This window comes from Muntiacus reevesi, chromosome 5, assembly GCF_963930625.1.
Source record: "Muntiacus reevesi chromosome 5, mMunRee1.1, whole genome shotgun sequence".
Classification (NCBI taxonomy): Eukaryota; Metazoa; Chordata; class Mammalia; order Artiodactyla; family Cervidae; genus Muntiacus; species Muntiacus reevesi.
In genome coordinates, this window is record NC_089253.1 from 108688713 (window position 1) to 108704851 (window position 16139).

Here is a 16139-nt window from a genome sequence, read left to right on the forward strand (position 1 = left end):
GATCAAAACTGCAGATGCCTTTAAGGATGTGGAGGATATTTAGCAAATCAGATTAGGAAACTAACATAGGAAGAGACTTAATAGCAGCAGAGAAGGAAATCTGTCCAAACACCAGGAAGATTTATACTCCAAAAACAAAGAATCTGGTAAATTTTTTTCCTTCCTGCAGAAAGCAGAAGTAACATTTTGAGGAAATGACCCTCCAGATGCAATCTTTAATGTACAAGGGTAATAAAAATAACAATAGCTTACATTTATTAAGCCCTTAACATCTTTTTTTGGGTGCTCACTCTGTGTCAAGAATTACTTCCTTTAATCCTCTCACAACCTGTGAAACTATCCTCGTGTTATAGATGAGGAACCTGAAGGCTAAAGAGGTTGACGGGTGCAAGATTACTTAGCTAACAATGAAGGACCTGAGAATCCAACCCAGATCTACCTAACTCCAAAGCCCATATTGTTAACCAAGCCTCTTAAAATTGGTGAAAGATAACTGTGCCATTTTAAAGACCATATAGTTAAGAAAGAGAAGTCTATGAAGAATCAGCCACATACATAAACCTTAGGAAAGTGGACATCATAAAAAAAGTAGAAAAGGGAAAATATCCTGTGGTTAATGATTCCAGAAGGTAGGCTATCTCAAGGAACTTGGAAGATTATTAAAAAATAACATTTTATTAATATAGTCTGTCCTAAGTCTTCCAGCCTTCTGTGCATGTATGCATAAATATGTCACAAATGACACTTGGAAGTTAACAATTTGGCTGCTCAGGGCACTCAACTGTTACAAGTGCGAGCAGAAAAGGTGAAACATAAGGCCTCCAAAGACCAATGTCAGAAGAAGCTGAGATTTTAAGAAGCCTAAGGCCAGCAAAGACTTTTGTCTCATTTGTGTTCCGAGCAGAAAGAACCAGAAAAGGGCTAGGCTAACTGTTTGGAACTAGTTAGTACAGAAGGTGAAGGGTTTGACTTTACAGAATTTGCTTGAAAAGGACCTGGGAATGTTAATTCATATGGTGAATGAACAAGGAATGGACAACTTTGCAAAAGCCTGCAGTCTTTGGCTGTATTCATAAAAATATGGTGTTGAAATTAAAGAGTATTTGCACTGCATCTGTAGTGCCCATTCCCTATTTGGAGAAATATTTTTTAATTCAAAAAACCAAATTATAAAATCATCTTTAACGAATAAAAGGGATTGTTGATAGCAGAAGTCAACTGTAGGATCTTGGAATCAGAAGACATGCTACTGAAAAAATGGTAGAAAAATGGAAGTAATTAGCTTTGGGGAAAAAAGTAGAAATTCTAATACTGAAAAAGCTGAGTTCCATGGAGATTCACTTTATCACATTTCCCTGGCTGTAGACTTTGTAGTATTTCTCATCATCTGAAATCCCCCTGCCTCTTTATTGTTTATTGTATGTCTGTCCAGACTCTGCAAACCCATGGACTGTAGCCCGCCAGACTCCTCTGTTTATGGAATTTTCCAGGCAAGAATACTGAAGTGAGTTGCCATTTCCCCCTCCAGGGGAACTGAAGCAGCGTCTCCTGGGACTCCTGCTTTGGCAGATAAATTCTTTTACCACTGAGCCCCCTGGGAAGCCCCTTATTATTTATTACCCTTTCTCATAATGTAGGGTTCACAAGAGGAGGGGCCTTGACTGATGGTTCACTATGTTATCTCCTATGCCTGCCACATAGTAGACACCAAGGGGAAGAATAGGATTATCTCTCCACAAGTCACAGACAGCCTCCCTTAGCTCCGGTGGGTGGGGACAAACTGGTCTCTGGGGCCCACCTTTCAGCAGGGGATGATATGGGGTGGGGCCTTTAGAAGAGGCTCTGGGGATAAAACCCCCAAACATTTCACTATATGCAGAGGGACGTGTTGCTTGAGCCCAAGGCTTTTGCTGACCCTGCTGAGGATTCAGGCATGTCCGGACACGTCCAGAGAAATGACGGGACATGCTGGGTAGAAGTCAGATTTTCACAGACAAAGAACCCGTTGGAAAAAACCAACCAAAGAAATGATCTCAAGCAGTACCCCCTGGATGACTTTCACTCTGTATGGGTGGGTCTGGTGAGTTGATGGGGTAGTCAGTTAAAGTACACTTTGTGGGGAAGATGTGGAGAAACTGGGTTCCTCCCCCATTGCTGGTGGTGGTAGACAGTAGTCCAGCCGTTCTAGAAAACCTTTTGGGAATTTCTTGTGATGCTAAACTTGCACCTACCGTACAACCTAGCAGTTTCACCTCTGGGCACTTGTCTGAGAGAAGTGAAGTTCTATATTCACATAAAAATCTATAAAGAACAGTTTTATTCATAATAATCAAAAATTGGAAACAACTCAGATATGCTTCAGTAGGTGACTAGGTAAATAAACTCTGGTACCATGGAATACTGGTCAGTGATAAAAAGGAAAGGACTGTTGATAAAACAACTTTAGTGAAACTCCAGATAATTGGGGACTTGTGCTGAATGGAAAAAAATTCAGTTCCAAAAAGGCACACACTGTATGATTCCTTTTATCAAATAGTCTCACAATGACAAAATAAGAATGGAGATCTTCTTTGCCAGGGATCAGGAATGGGGGAATGAGGCCAGGGTGGCTAGGACAGAGTGATATAAGGGAATCTAGTAGTGGTGGATGTGAAGATGTTCTATGTCTGGTGTGTTGATGTCAGTTCTGACAGTGATATTATATCATCATTTTGCAAGATGGGAGAAACCGGGTAGATGGTACACAGAATCTCTTCACATTATTTATTACAGCTGCTAATGAATCTACAGTCATCTCAGAATAAAATTTTTAATAATTTATTTATTTATTTTTAGTTGTGCTGGGTCTGTGCTATCATGCAGAGGCTTTCTCTAGTTGCGGCAGCAGAGGCTACTCTGCATTCTGGTGCACAGGCTTCTCATTGCGGTGCCTTCTCTTGTTGCAGAGCACGGGCTCTAGGTGCGTGGACTTCAGTAGTTGCAGCATGCAGGCTCAGTAGTTGTGTCACACAGGGTTAGTTGCTTCTCGGCATGTGGAATCTTCCTAGACAAGAGAGCAAACCCATGTTTGCTGCATTGGCAGGGGGATTTGTATCCACTGTACCACCAGGGAAGTCCTAGAATAAAATTTTAATTAAAAAAAAGAAAATGTTGACTTGCAGATTGGGAAGGTGAGATGATGGGGAAGGGTGTAGAAGGGAGTGAACAATCCAGATAAGTCTCCCAGGAAAGAACTCATCCTAGATAAACAAAGAAGTTGGTGTGATGATGTTGACCTTATGGAACGTAAGATCCAACAGAGCAGGAGTTGTGTCCACCTTGTTTGTCCCTGGATCATTTGTGCCTGTGACAATACAGCTGACATATCAGAGGGCTTATGGCAAGGGTTCCCCTCTCTCCAAATAAGAGCACTGAGGTATTGAAAAATGACAGGTGACCCAAATCTGCTTGAGTCATCAGTTCTGAACAAAAAAAGTTTAACTGAAAAATACCCTTCACTCCACTTGGTTCCGAAGTTCAAACTGAGTGATAGACAGCTCTGTGGTGGAGGCACTCAGGGGAACCAAGCAGAGCTCCATGGCTGTTAAACGCACCTGCCCCAGCGTCACCCCAGATACACAAAACCCGACAAGGGTGCTCAGTTAACCCTTGCATCACTGAGTCATGATAACACTGTTTTGGGAGCCTCTGACAAAACATAATCCTGTGAAGAGGGTGCCACTCTCCCCTACTCTGCCACAGACCAACAGATGTCCTTGACTGCCTGAGGCCTGGAAATGGGTCCTAAGAGAAACTGCTTGGGGCTGGTAGAGTCTCAGGAAAGAGCACAACTCTAGAGAGGCCACAGAAATGTTGGGGTTGGTCCTGATCACAGTAGCCCACGGTGCTGTAACTTTCATAGGGCCCAGCCAGAATGGGGACAGCCACCAGCCGTGAAACTTCTGTGCGGGGCCTTGTGCTTGAACTCATGTGAGAAACCTGTTCAGGACTCCCAGAACTAATTAAGGAGTAATTTGCAGGAGATTGAAGTCCCCTATACACTGGTGGGAATCAGTGTATACACTAGATTCAGTGTATACACTGTGTATATAGAATTACACATATACAGTGTACACAGAATTACACAGTGTATACAGAATTTTACACAGTGTATACAGGAATTCAGTGTATACACTAGTCATTCTATAGACTAGAATCAGGTAACTTGGACTACAGATCTGCTTTTTAAAAATTGGTATAACCTTATATCACATTCATCCTGATTTTCAGAAGGGAGCTGGATTTGGAATCAGAAAACCTCAATGCCAAGCTTCAGTTTCAGTTTCTTAAACTGGCATAATAATGTCTGCTCTGCCTACTTGATAAGACAGTTATTCTGAGAATTATATGAAATGATATATATAAGAAAGCTTTTAACATTGTCAGGCACTGTATGCATGCAGTATTTGGTATCATTATGGTGCTTTGTCATCTCCACTGTAACTTCCTATCATCTCATCATCTAGATGTTGCATAATTTCTTTATTTCTATATTTGTAAAGATGGTTTATTTGTTATTTATTTTCTTCTGTTTCAAAATTTTTTACTTTAACGTATGTGTAGAATATATATCTTTTTAAACAGAAGAGCTTGAGGATATCCAAAAATTGGTCTTGTGAATCGGGGTATATTGTTTTATTTTTTAAACCCTGAAGTATTTGTAAACAGTGAAGTACCAAGAAAGAAAAAATATGCAAACAACAATAACAGCAACAAAAACACACCTCTGCTCTCATGGCTTTGCAACTTAGTTTAACTTCCATCGCTGTGCACGAAAGTATTCTGACTTCCACCCTCAGATCCAGGATAGGTTGTCTGTATGTCCCACTGCTGTTAGCTTAAGGGGGCCAAATGACCTGCTGCTGTGTCATCCCTACGCAGGAAGCTATCTCCTCAGATCTGTTTTTTGTTTTCCTAATTGTCTGTTATTTTTAATTTTTTTTCAATTTTATGAGGATCTAATTGACACAGCTTTGTATAAGTTTAAGGTTTACCACATAATGAGCTCTCATACATATATTGCAAAATGATCGCTGCAGTAAGTTTAATTAAACTTAGATGTGGCCCAAACAAAGCTGCCGAAAATTATCTTTAGAGCATGATCTGAAATGTGTCCAAAGAGTTTACACCTTCTGGAGAGCTACCATCTTCATGCAGACATGTTTACCAGGTGTATAATTCATGCAGTGGCTTGCTTACTATCAAGCATGGTGAGACTGTAGATTCAAAGTTTATTTCCATTTAAAAATTGCTAACATCTTCACATTCATGGTTAGCAGGAATCTGAACTGAATAAGTGAGAGGAGGTCATGCAATTTTACTCATTCTCAGAGTGATCTGGGTCCCTGGAGATGGGTGTTCTCCACCCTCTGGCCTTAGGTCAACAAGAGTAAAATGGAGCCCTGGGCTCTGATGCTCTTGGCCGAAACACTACCCCATCTCTGACGCCATCAGGACTAACTTATACAATTTATTCATCCTTATGTCTTCACCTCTTTCACCCCAAGTGCTTGTGATTCATAGAGATCATCTTTCACAGATGAAAGATGGCTCAAAATGAAATAAAAATATTCCCAATTTTGCCCAGGCACTTCCTATATTTTTCCCACTTTTTTTTCTCTTTATTATTCAGTAACATCTAGCATAAGCTATATTTTATATATATATATTTTTATCACTTGTCTTCCTGATCTGGATTGTAAACAGCTCCAATAGGTAAAGGAATTTTGTTTATTTTGTGTACTTCTTTGTTCCCAATACCTTGACCAATACCTTATAGGTCATACTTGTTTGATAATCAAGTTATTGAATGGATGAATAATTGAATAAATGGGATATCCCCAAATAGTATTGCTACTCCTTTCAGTTTTCTTTAGCATCTCAAGTCCAGTATCGATGACCAAGTAGATCCTATCTCATTCCATCAGACACGCTCATCATTCATACACACTCCATTATCTGCTTCAGTTTTCCAAATAATGGAGAGGAAGATGATACAGCAAGGAAATGAGAGATTGTTCCTATCTCCAGCTCTTCTTCCATGTCATATATGACTAGTAAATTTCTAAAACTTTCTGAAAATGATGTAGAAGGTGCATAATTTCTTAGTCCCCTTTTTATTGTCCCTATAAAATACTATGGTATTTTAGGCCCTTGTGACCCAAGATTATTTGAAGTGTGCATCTGTGGTGGTCTTTGTGTCTCATGCATCATTTGAAAGTTGTCCTGAGACCAGAATCTCCCACAGTTCCCTGCATCTCTGCCCAGGGCTTCTCTGAGGGTGTGGTCATGGGTGTTGGCTAAATGTGGAGACCGAGGATCAAATTAACCATGAGCTAGAAGTTAGAAAATGTGTTCCAGAGTTAGGCTGCTGATCATCCAATTTACAACATTTTATGAGACCCATAACCTGGAAATTAAGGGATAGTAGCGAATCCTGGAAAGGAGGGAGGCAAAAGTCAGAAAGTCAGACTCCCTATGTCTGGCACCCATTCACTCAATGGAACTCAGCTTCCATTTCTTCCAAGGCTCATGCTGCAGGTTGGTCTTGTACCTCCTGCTGCTGTGTCCAACTGGGCAAACAGGGACTCCTGGATCATGTTTGAGGTAAACAGGGAAAGAGCAAAAAGAGTATCCGTGCCCTGTGTTCCAGTAGCTCTGGGAAAGAGTTCCAAGAAACTGGAAAATGTACCAATGGAGAGTCATGGATTTTCTCAGCCACTTAAAGCTCTGTGGCTCTGTCTTCAAAAGCTAATCTTTTGAAACAAGGATAATGACCTGCTCTGCATATCTTGATCAGCAGGAGCTTTTTGTTTTTTAATTGAAAAAAAATAAAAAAACCTATTGTGAAGCATGCCGATTCAAAGATTTGTATATCCCCAGGGTCTCCAGACCCTCAAAAAGGGAAGGTCAGCTATAACTGGCTACCAGGATGAAACTTCCACTTAGAGAGAGAAACTCTCACCAGTCTTTCAGCTGAAAAAAAGATCTTGTTTGTTTCTGGATCAAGAGATCTTTCAGACACACATTGGAAGTTCTAAGTTTTTGCATATAAACTGCTAAACTGGAGCGAAGGAAAATTATTGCAGCTTCTATCTAATGAAGATTGACATTAAGAGAGAAGCACCAAGTAAAGGCAAACACCAGCTTTTCAGATACTGGGAAGAGGATGAGAGTAGGGCAGTCCATACAAGGCCAGGCATGTGAGTGAACCATAGCAGCCAGAAACAGGAGTGGAGAAGAGCTGAGAAGAGAGTGCAAAGGCTCCAGGTCTCCAGGTAGCCCGGCTTAGCAGCAGGCTGGGGTTTCTTCCTTCCTTCCTTCATTCTCTAAGTATCTGAAGTGTGCTCAGTGCCAGAGGTACAGGCCTGAATGAGGCAAGGTCTCTGATCCTGAGGGAATCCCAGCAAGAAGGTGTTGCTACAGAGAAATCTTGTGAGAAACAGGGAGAAAGATGCCCTGAAGATGAGTGCACAGATCTGCCCCAGGGCACACATCTGCCCCGGCTGACCAAACCCTCTGCTCATGAGCTTCGCCAGCTGCCAGCTGGAACCAGTCCCACAAAGGAATCTGAATGTCTCAGGGCCTTTGATGACTACTCACCTGGATGAAAGAGTAGACAGTTGCCTTTGCAGACATGCAGATTTGGAGTTCCTAAGTTATTATTACATGAGAAACAGGCCACTGGATTTTTGAGGCCAGGTTCCCCAACATAATTAGGAATCCAGAGGTCATGATCGCTTGCTAGGGTGGAAAGCAGACACCATCTTGAACTTCTAAGGTCTAGAGAAAACTAGACCTTTTCTCTTCTGGCCTCCCGCAGTCCTGGGCCCACAGTTCTTCCCAGCATTTCTTACACTACAATGGTAGCCATCCTCATTGTGCAAGACTCCTCCGGAGAAGGGAAGAACAGTAGAGTGCAATAGTTAGGCACATGATATAGGTGGCAAAAAGATCTAGGTTCACACCTTGATTGGTTCCCTTAAAGACTGTAATTTTGCTGCAAGGATAGAGTTAGGTAACATCTGTAAAAATTTGGCCCTACGGTATAACCTATATTTGGTGTAATTGGTATGTGTGTGCTCAGTCGTTCTGACTCTTTTTGACCCCATGAACTGTAGCCCTCTAGACTCCTCAGTCCATGGAATTTTCCAGGCAAGAATACTGGAGTGAGTTGCCATTTCCTCCTCCAGGGGATCTTCCCACCCAGGGGTGGAAGCAGCATCTCTTGCATCTCCTGCACTGACAGGTAGATTCTTTACCAGTGGGCCACCTGGGAAGCCTATATATTTGGTATAATAGCTGCTATTATTTTAATATAATTTAATAAATACAAATTATATATTAATATATACAAAGAATATATATTAATGTATACAATATATTGTAATATGTCTATGACAATATTATTATAATACATTAATTATTATCATATATTAATATTAATAACATATGAATAATAGATGTGTCCATCAGAATTCAGGGCAAGAAACAGAACTTGCTTTATTTACATTAAATAGGATTTAATTTAATGATTGGAAATGAACTTTATAAAGTAGTAATGTGCTGGCAAAGTTAGTAGAAGGATTGAAGGAACTGATTCTAGGTTGGTGCTCCAGAAACAGCTTCCAAAACAACACAGAAATGACCAGCCAGAGGAGTTACCACCGCTGAGGCACCCTGGGAGCTGTGCTGAAACCCTGAAGCTGGGGCTACCTCTGCACCAGTCCTTGCCTCTCAGTGCCCAGGAAGCTGGAAAATGAACTTCAGAGCACCATTGCGGAAAAGCCTCACATTTCCACAATTTTGGTTACCAGCAAAAATGGCTAAAAGAGGATCAGCCTAAATAAACCTAAGAGGCAATAATGAAGCAAAAAGCTTGATTATTTGGTACCAAAGAATTGCAGATTGAGCACATAAATTTGAGTAACAACCCAAACAGTGGCCCTAGGGGGGACACTGAGTAAATTTCAGAGGCTTATGTATTTATTTATTTTTAATTTGAGGGTAATTGCTTTGCAATTTTGTGTGGTTTCTGCCATATATCATCATGAATCAGCCATAGGTATATGTGTGTCCCCTCCCTCCTGAGCCTGTCTCCCACTACCCATCCCATCCTCTCCCTCTAGGTTATCACAGAGCATCAGATTTGAGCTCCCTGCCTCCTACAGTAAACTTCCACTGCCTGTCTAATTTTAAATATGGTAATGTATATGTTTCAATACTACTCTCTCAATTTGTCCCACTTCCCTGATAAAGAAGCTGTGGTACATATATACACAGTGGAATATTACTCAGCCATAAAAAGGGATGCATTTAACTTCATTCTAATAAGGTGGATCAACCTAGGGCCTATTATACTGAGGGAAGTAGGTCAGAAAGAGAAAGATGAATATCATATATTAATGCCTATACATGGAATCTAGAAAGATGGTACTGATGACCCTATCTGCAGGGCAGCAATGGAGATGTAGAATAGAGAACAGACTTGTGGACACGGGGCAGAGGGATGGGATGCAGGGGCTTTTAAAGGCAGAGAAAGGCAGAAGGCCTAAATAGACATTTCTCCAAAGAAGACATACAGATGGCCAAAAGGCACATGAAAAGATGCTCAACGTTGCTAATGATTAGAGAAATGCAAATCAAAACCACAATGAGTCACATCAAAATGGCCAGAATGGCCATCATCAAAAAGTCTACAAATAATAAATGCTGGAGAGGGTGTGGAGGAACAGGAACCCTCCTACACTGTTGGTGGAAGTCTAAATTGGTACAACCACTATGGCGAGCAGTATATAGAACAGAACAGAACAGAAGAGCCAAGACATGGAAGTAGCTTAAATGTCCATGGACAGTTGAATGGTGCAGAAGATTTGGTGTATCTAAACAATCCAATATCACTTGGCCATAAAAAGAATGAAATAATGCTGTTTGCAGCAACATGGGTGGACCTAGAGATGATCATACTAAGTAAAATAAGCCACAGAGACAAATATGTGATATTGCTTATATGCGGAATCTAAAAAGATACAAATTAACTTATATGCAAAACAAAGAAACCCATAGACATAGAAAACAAACCTATGGTTACCAGAAGGGGAAGGGAACAACTGATAAATTAGGAGTTTGGGATTAACATATGCACACTGAAATAGATATATAGCACAGGGAACTAGACTCAATATTTTGTAATAACCTATAAAGGAAGAGAATCTGAAAAAGAAACATATATATAACTGAATCACTGTGTTATACACTTGAAACTAACACAACATTGTAAATCAGGTATAGTTCAGTATAAAAAAAATTTTTGGAAGAAGTTAAAAGCTGGATATTCAAAGGAAAAAAATAAAAGCAAAGAAGGGAGGTTTGCATTACAAACCTTAATTAGAGTTGGAGACAAAGCTGCTGCTGCTTCTTAGTCACTTCATTCGTGTCCAACTCTGTGTGATCCTGTGGACTGCAGCCCACCACGTTCCTCTGTCCATGGGATTCTCTAGGCAAGAGTACTAGAGTGGGTTGCCATGCCTTCCTTCAGGGCATCTTCCCAACCCAGGGATCGAACCCTCGTCTCCTGCGTTGCAGGCAGAGTCTTTACTGCTGAGCCACCAGGGAAGCCCAGACAAAAGCTGGTCTTGGCTAAACATGATTACATGTGAAGTGTATCACTAGAGGAAGGTAGAAGTCTGTTACTGTTACTGTAATAATTTTCAGGTGTTCTTACAGAGTCCAGTTCAACCTTCATGGTTCTACCCAGAGAGGACATGTGTAAAAAGCTCAGCTCCAGCTCCATTTTAAGACTCCTTGACATAAGTGATTGACATGAGTGACTTCACTTTTTTACATATTAGAAAAGGGAGCACATTCTGCCTTGCACTTCTTATGCTGAATACACCTACTTGATGAAAGACCGTATGCATCTAGAACTCCGACTGCAAAGGCGCCTGGAAAACATGGTGCTCAGCTTTCTAATGTCTCCCTCCACCTAGGAGGCTGGAATGAAGGCCTGTGAGCCAGTCCTCACAAGAGATAACATGTGTGGACTATCGCATTCCCGGCACTCTGCTAGGTACTTCATGCCAAGTTAACCTCACAGCCACGCAGCAAGGTATGCACTTATTTCACAAATGAGGCAGCAGAGCCTTAAGGAAGTTGTCTTGTCAGAGACCACAGAGTAAGTGGTGAGGATGGGAGGTGAACAGGTGCTGTCTTATTCTAGAGCCCTTGCTCTGAACCACCATATGATTCTACCCATCTCTGTGTCTTGCATACCTAACCTGGCATGTGGCCACACCTGCTCAGTGAACATTGGAGGAGTTCATTATCAGGGATTTAAACAGAAAATTAAACCTAGATACCGTGGTCTAAGGCTTCTTCACCTTCTGGCTTTGACTCCAGGTCAGGCAGGCAGGAGACCAATGACGATGAGGGTACAACAGAGGTGCCCCACGTGATGGAGGGAGGCTTGAGCCATCTGTGTAAGTCCAGCAGGGAACTGGGGCTGGAATATAGGGGACAGGCTGTACGATGGATTTGAATGCTTCTAGGATCAAAGGTTGTTGAGATGGAAGGGTCTAATAAGAATGACTGATGGAGTCACCCAAGATATTTTTTTCTTTTAATCGAAGAATGAAAGTATGGTCTTAGAGGAAAAACACTCTCCCATGAATTCAGGCACCCTGGTGCCTGTGATAATGACTTCCTGAGGCCCTGAGAGGCTGGTAACCACAGACACCTGTCCTCTGCTGAAGCAGTTGGCATATCACACACCCAGGTACACGACAACTGTGCAGACTTGTAAACACCTGCCAGAGGAAGCGCTTCCCCGCTCTCTCTAGACACAGACCACAGTCCATGTGGGGGCCCACAGGAAGGCTCTGTATTCTGGCGGGGATGCTGAGGTCTGAGAGGAGGGCCCCGGACCTAGACCTGTGGGGCTGCAGTCCCCATGCAGGAGTGAACACACACATAGAAACACAAACACACACAGAGGGACATAGACATACACACCCAACATCACAAACACAGAAACAGACGTGCACACCACAAATACACATACACATATACACATAGAGGTACACAGCACATACACAAGCCTACACACATATACCACACACCTCTCCACATGCAGAGGTTCACCATGTACACACACAAACAACACAGACACACACTACAAATCACACACACACACACTATACCCATCACACAACCCTCCGTGCACCTCACCACACAAAAACATAGACATTCACATGCACCACACATAAACACATACACACACCGTGTTCACCACACATAGACACAGATATACATACCACAGGTAGATACGCACAAATGCACCATATCACACGCATGGACATACACCACGTGTGCACACTGTGACACACATGTACACAGTACACACTCTCACATATAATGCACACAACCCAAATACACACTCACAAACACATACAGGGAACCCATATACCACGTACGTGTGGAATACACAGGCACGAGCTTCTCAAAAAGTGCCTCACTATGGTTTAGCCACATTACAAAAGGTTTAAGGTAATAGTTATGTGGACTACGAATGTGGGAGGTATGTATACAAAACAGTATCAGAAATGAAAAAGGCAGCAAGAATGGTTGATAGACTAAGACGGAGCCCAGTGATATGCGTGCCTGGTAAGTATAGAGACCGGAACACAATGTAAGCAACACAAGTAATTTGTGTTTAGTAAACTTTGAATAGTTTACTGTGAATGGATTTAGTTGAACCATGAAATTTTTCCAGCGACTACTGTTTAGCCCGATATACTCACTGTGTGGCCACTGATCTTTCCATGGGGTAGGATCTGCTTGGCTTCTAGCCTACCCCCTCCCATTCTAAATGTACCTGTTGTAGGGGGGACAGCCACCCAGAGTCCCTGTAATGTCTGGTTGACGACAGAGCTGGCCACCCACTCCCTCTTTCCACTCCCTCCCTCCTGTCCTTCTCAGCTCCCTCCCTGCCCTGCCTTTCTTGACACAGTAAACAGGGAAGTTCAGGGATTTGGCATTGACCTTAGTGAGGTTACCAGCTTCCCACAGTTCCGATTCCCCCAGAGCTACAGTTTATCTCTGTGTGCCTAGGGGGCGCTCAGGTCCAGGAATTGAAAATGTCTGAAATTCCCTCAAGTATTTCTACGACCCAGTAGGGAAGGGCTGGAAGTCAAAGTTAAGGGCCTGCTGATGAGAATGATGGCTGAGGGTCGTTGAGGAGGAGAATGTGGGCTGGTTGTAAATATACCTCCGAGACCCATTGTTTCATTGAAGTTCAAATCTAAAAGGGATCATACATATCATCAGGTCTAATCCCTACATTTCTTAGAGGTACAATCCAAGGCCAGAAGGGTGAGTGATATGTTTATTAAGACTAATTAGAAGCAACTTTATAAGAGATGCTCCATCCTTTCTGATGGAGCAAATAGTTACCATTTTTATCTTCCTGTTCCCCTGTATTGTTTGATTATTCAGTGTATGTGCCAAGATATTCTACATACGAGATATTATTAGAGGAACTAATCAATCAAATATACTTTAAGACTTTCCATTTTATTAGATAAATGTAGAAGATTATTATATAAAAGTCATAAATCAGTTTAATGCAAGCATATCCTGCTTTAATATAGTTCAAAATCCAAGAACTCAAAAGTGTGATTATTTCATCACAAGATATATCATTTAGTGTTGTTGTTGTTTTTTTAATTGTAAGTTTCCACTACATATTTCAACACTGAAGTTTTCAGGGGAGAAAGGCATGTAACTGAAGAAAAATGATGATGAATTTATGTGTAGTTTTGGCATCCTATCGTAATTAATTCTCAGCTCTGTGTTTTTACTACGTTTAACTAAACAGTAAGAAATGAGGAAGATGTATGGATTAGCAATGGGAACCAGAAGTCTAATCCTACACTGGCCTCTACTCCCATGGTCTCATGTGAGTGTCTGAACCTTTGTGAGCTCCAGTTTCCCCTACAAAACAACAGGCTGGGACCAGGCAAGCTCTGTGGTTTTCAGTTAGGTTGCAAAGAAGAATGAGCATGTGGTCAGACATAAGAGTCAGACCACCTGGAGTTGGTTCATCTCCAGCTTTAACTCTTTGAGCAAGTGACTTACCTTTTCCAGACTGAAGTTCCTTGTCGAGTATAAAATGTATGCTATCCACCAAGAAGGGCTATTAATTTTACAAAGAATTCATGGCATCTGTCTGCCTTAGGGTAACATCTTAGGGATATGGTGGTGAAGGACATGGCCTTGTGCTTTCACAAAAGGCCTTTTGCTGTCAGTGTGGAAAAGGTGGAAGCCACCCGGATGGAGGAAGCCCTAAACCCAGACGCCTGCCACCACTGCAGCTTTTTGGAGTAGATTTTTGCCCCACTGTGGTTTATCTTTATTTTGCCTTCTCTTCATTGAGTTTTGCTTTTTATAGATGACTTTATTTTTTTGAGATTCATTTTTCACCTGACTCTTCCTTCTTTCATGCTATTATTTCCTGATTAGGTCATTTCCCCAAACTCGCCTCTCTTTCCTCTGGCTAATCCTCCAGGGCTCAGCTTTCCTCATGGAAATTTTTCTGAACCATTGCCACCCTTCTATTTGCTTTCATAGTACCCAGCTCTTCTCCTTCCTAACATTTACCACAATTACAGTTACGTAATTTATTTGTGTCATGTTAGTCTGTCTCCCTTACCTGGCAAAAGCTGTAAGAAGGCAGCTGTCTCTTCTTTTTTATTCACTGATCTGCCCCTAACCCTATAATGCTTACCACACAGTGCGGGGTTCTGTAGTATGTGTTGAGTGACTGGGTAGATGAATGAATGAATACTATAATGTTTGTTGACTGACCGAGTAAATGAATGAATAAATGATTCCCACAGCCCGCTGTCATGACTAGCTCATTAGGAGCACTTCTGTCCCTTTTCTCCTTCCATGATTAGTTTCATCTTCACTCTTTGCAGGATTTCTTCACAGCTTCTCCTACCCTTTTAAGAAAGGAATTTTATTTACAGCTGCCACAAAAAAATTCAACCAGAAGTCCCAACAGACCATAATTTTAGAGAAACTTCATCTTGCTTCCACTGAGGCTCACACATCCACACACTACACTGAGGACACATTCCCCGTGTCCTCTAGTTGGGCATTTAAATCTACTTTGGGGTATCCATGTGATTATCAAGAGATGCAGAAGGGCTAAGGGATCTTACTGATGACAGAGCCCAGTTTAGATTCCACCTTGTCAAATTTTCCAGCCCAACAATTTGCTGCTAAAGATTCTGGGTTCTCCACCTTGGGATTTTGTATCTGGGATTTTCTCCTCTCATCAGGCTCCCAGGCAGTCAAGCAGGTGAACAGGCAGGAGCTCCATAAAAGGAAGATATGTAAGTCAAATCAGTGTTTTCTTCTGATGACAACAGAGCTAAGAGAAGACCTGGGTATTGGAAAGTGACTTTGAGGAAGGAGCAGAGAGGGAAGGCAGAACGGTGGGTTTCTCCTGAGAAGGGCTCACACCACTCTTCCTATGTATGTGTGTAGGTTTCTCTCTTTAATGGAACAGCAACACAAGGAGTAGTTTCCCTCTCCCAGTGCAGTCTGCCTGAAGATTGGGTCTCTGTGGAGGAAACAGGTTCCACAATAATATTCTGGAGTGCTGCTGTGTTTGGGTCAGCCCTTAGGCTTCCTGACAATACAGCTTTGTTCTTGTTTCCTCCCCAATACCTGATCCAGCAGAGAGGGACCCATTCTCAACCTCCCAGAGGTAAATTGTCATTATGACGGGAACAATAGGCCAAGCTGTGCTGTGGAGGGCATATATTCAAGGATGCCATGTTTAATTTCCCTACTTCCTTGAATAGTCTTTAAGATGAATAGCTTTTCTTTTTTTTGTTTGTTTGTCTCTTTATTGGTTTCTTTCTTTAAATAGCTTACAGGGTCCCCCACTGCAGCCTAAACAGTGTTTAGGTCAGGGTTTCAGACCTGCCTGGATGTCTGTCACAGACTGGTGGGCAAAAGTCAGTTTGGAAGGGATTTCTGAGGCAGGAGTGGAAATGGTTATCTCAGACATCGCGCCCTTGGCCCCAGGGAAA

At 41.9% G+C, this 16139-nt stretch overlaps 1 pseudogene; it reads right to left on the reverse strand.

Annotated features, from left to right (window-relative positions):
• LOC136169410 (protein DDI1 homolog 2-like) overlaps nucleotides 1-16139 on the reverse strand; it is a 56681-nt pseudogene that overhangs the window by 28580 nt on the left and 11962 nt on the right.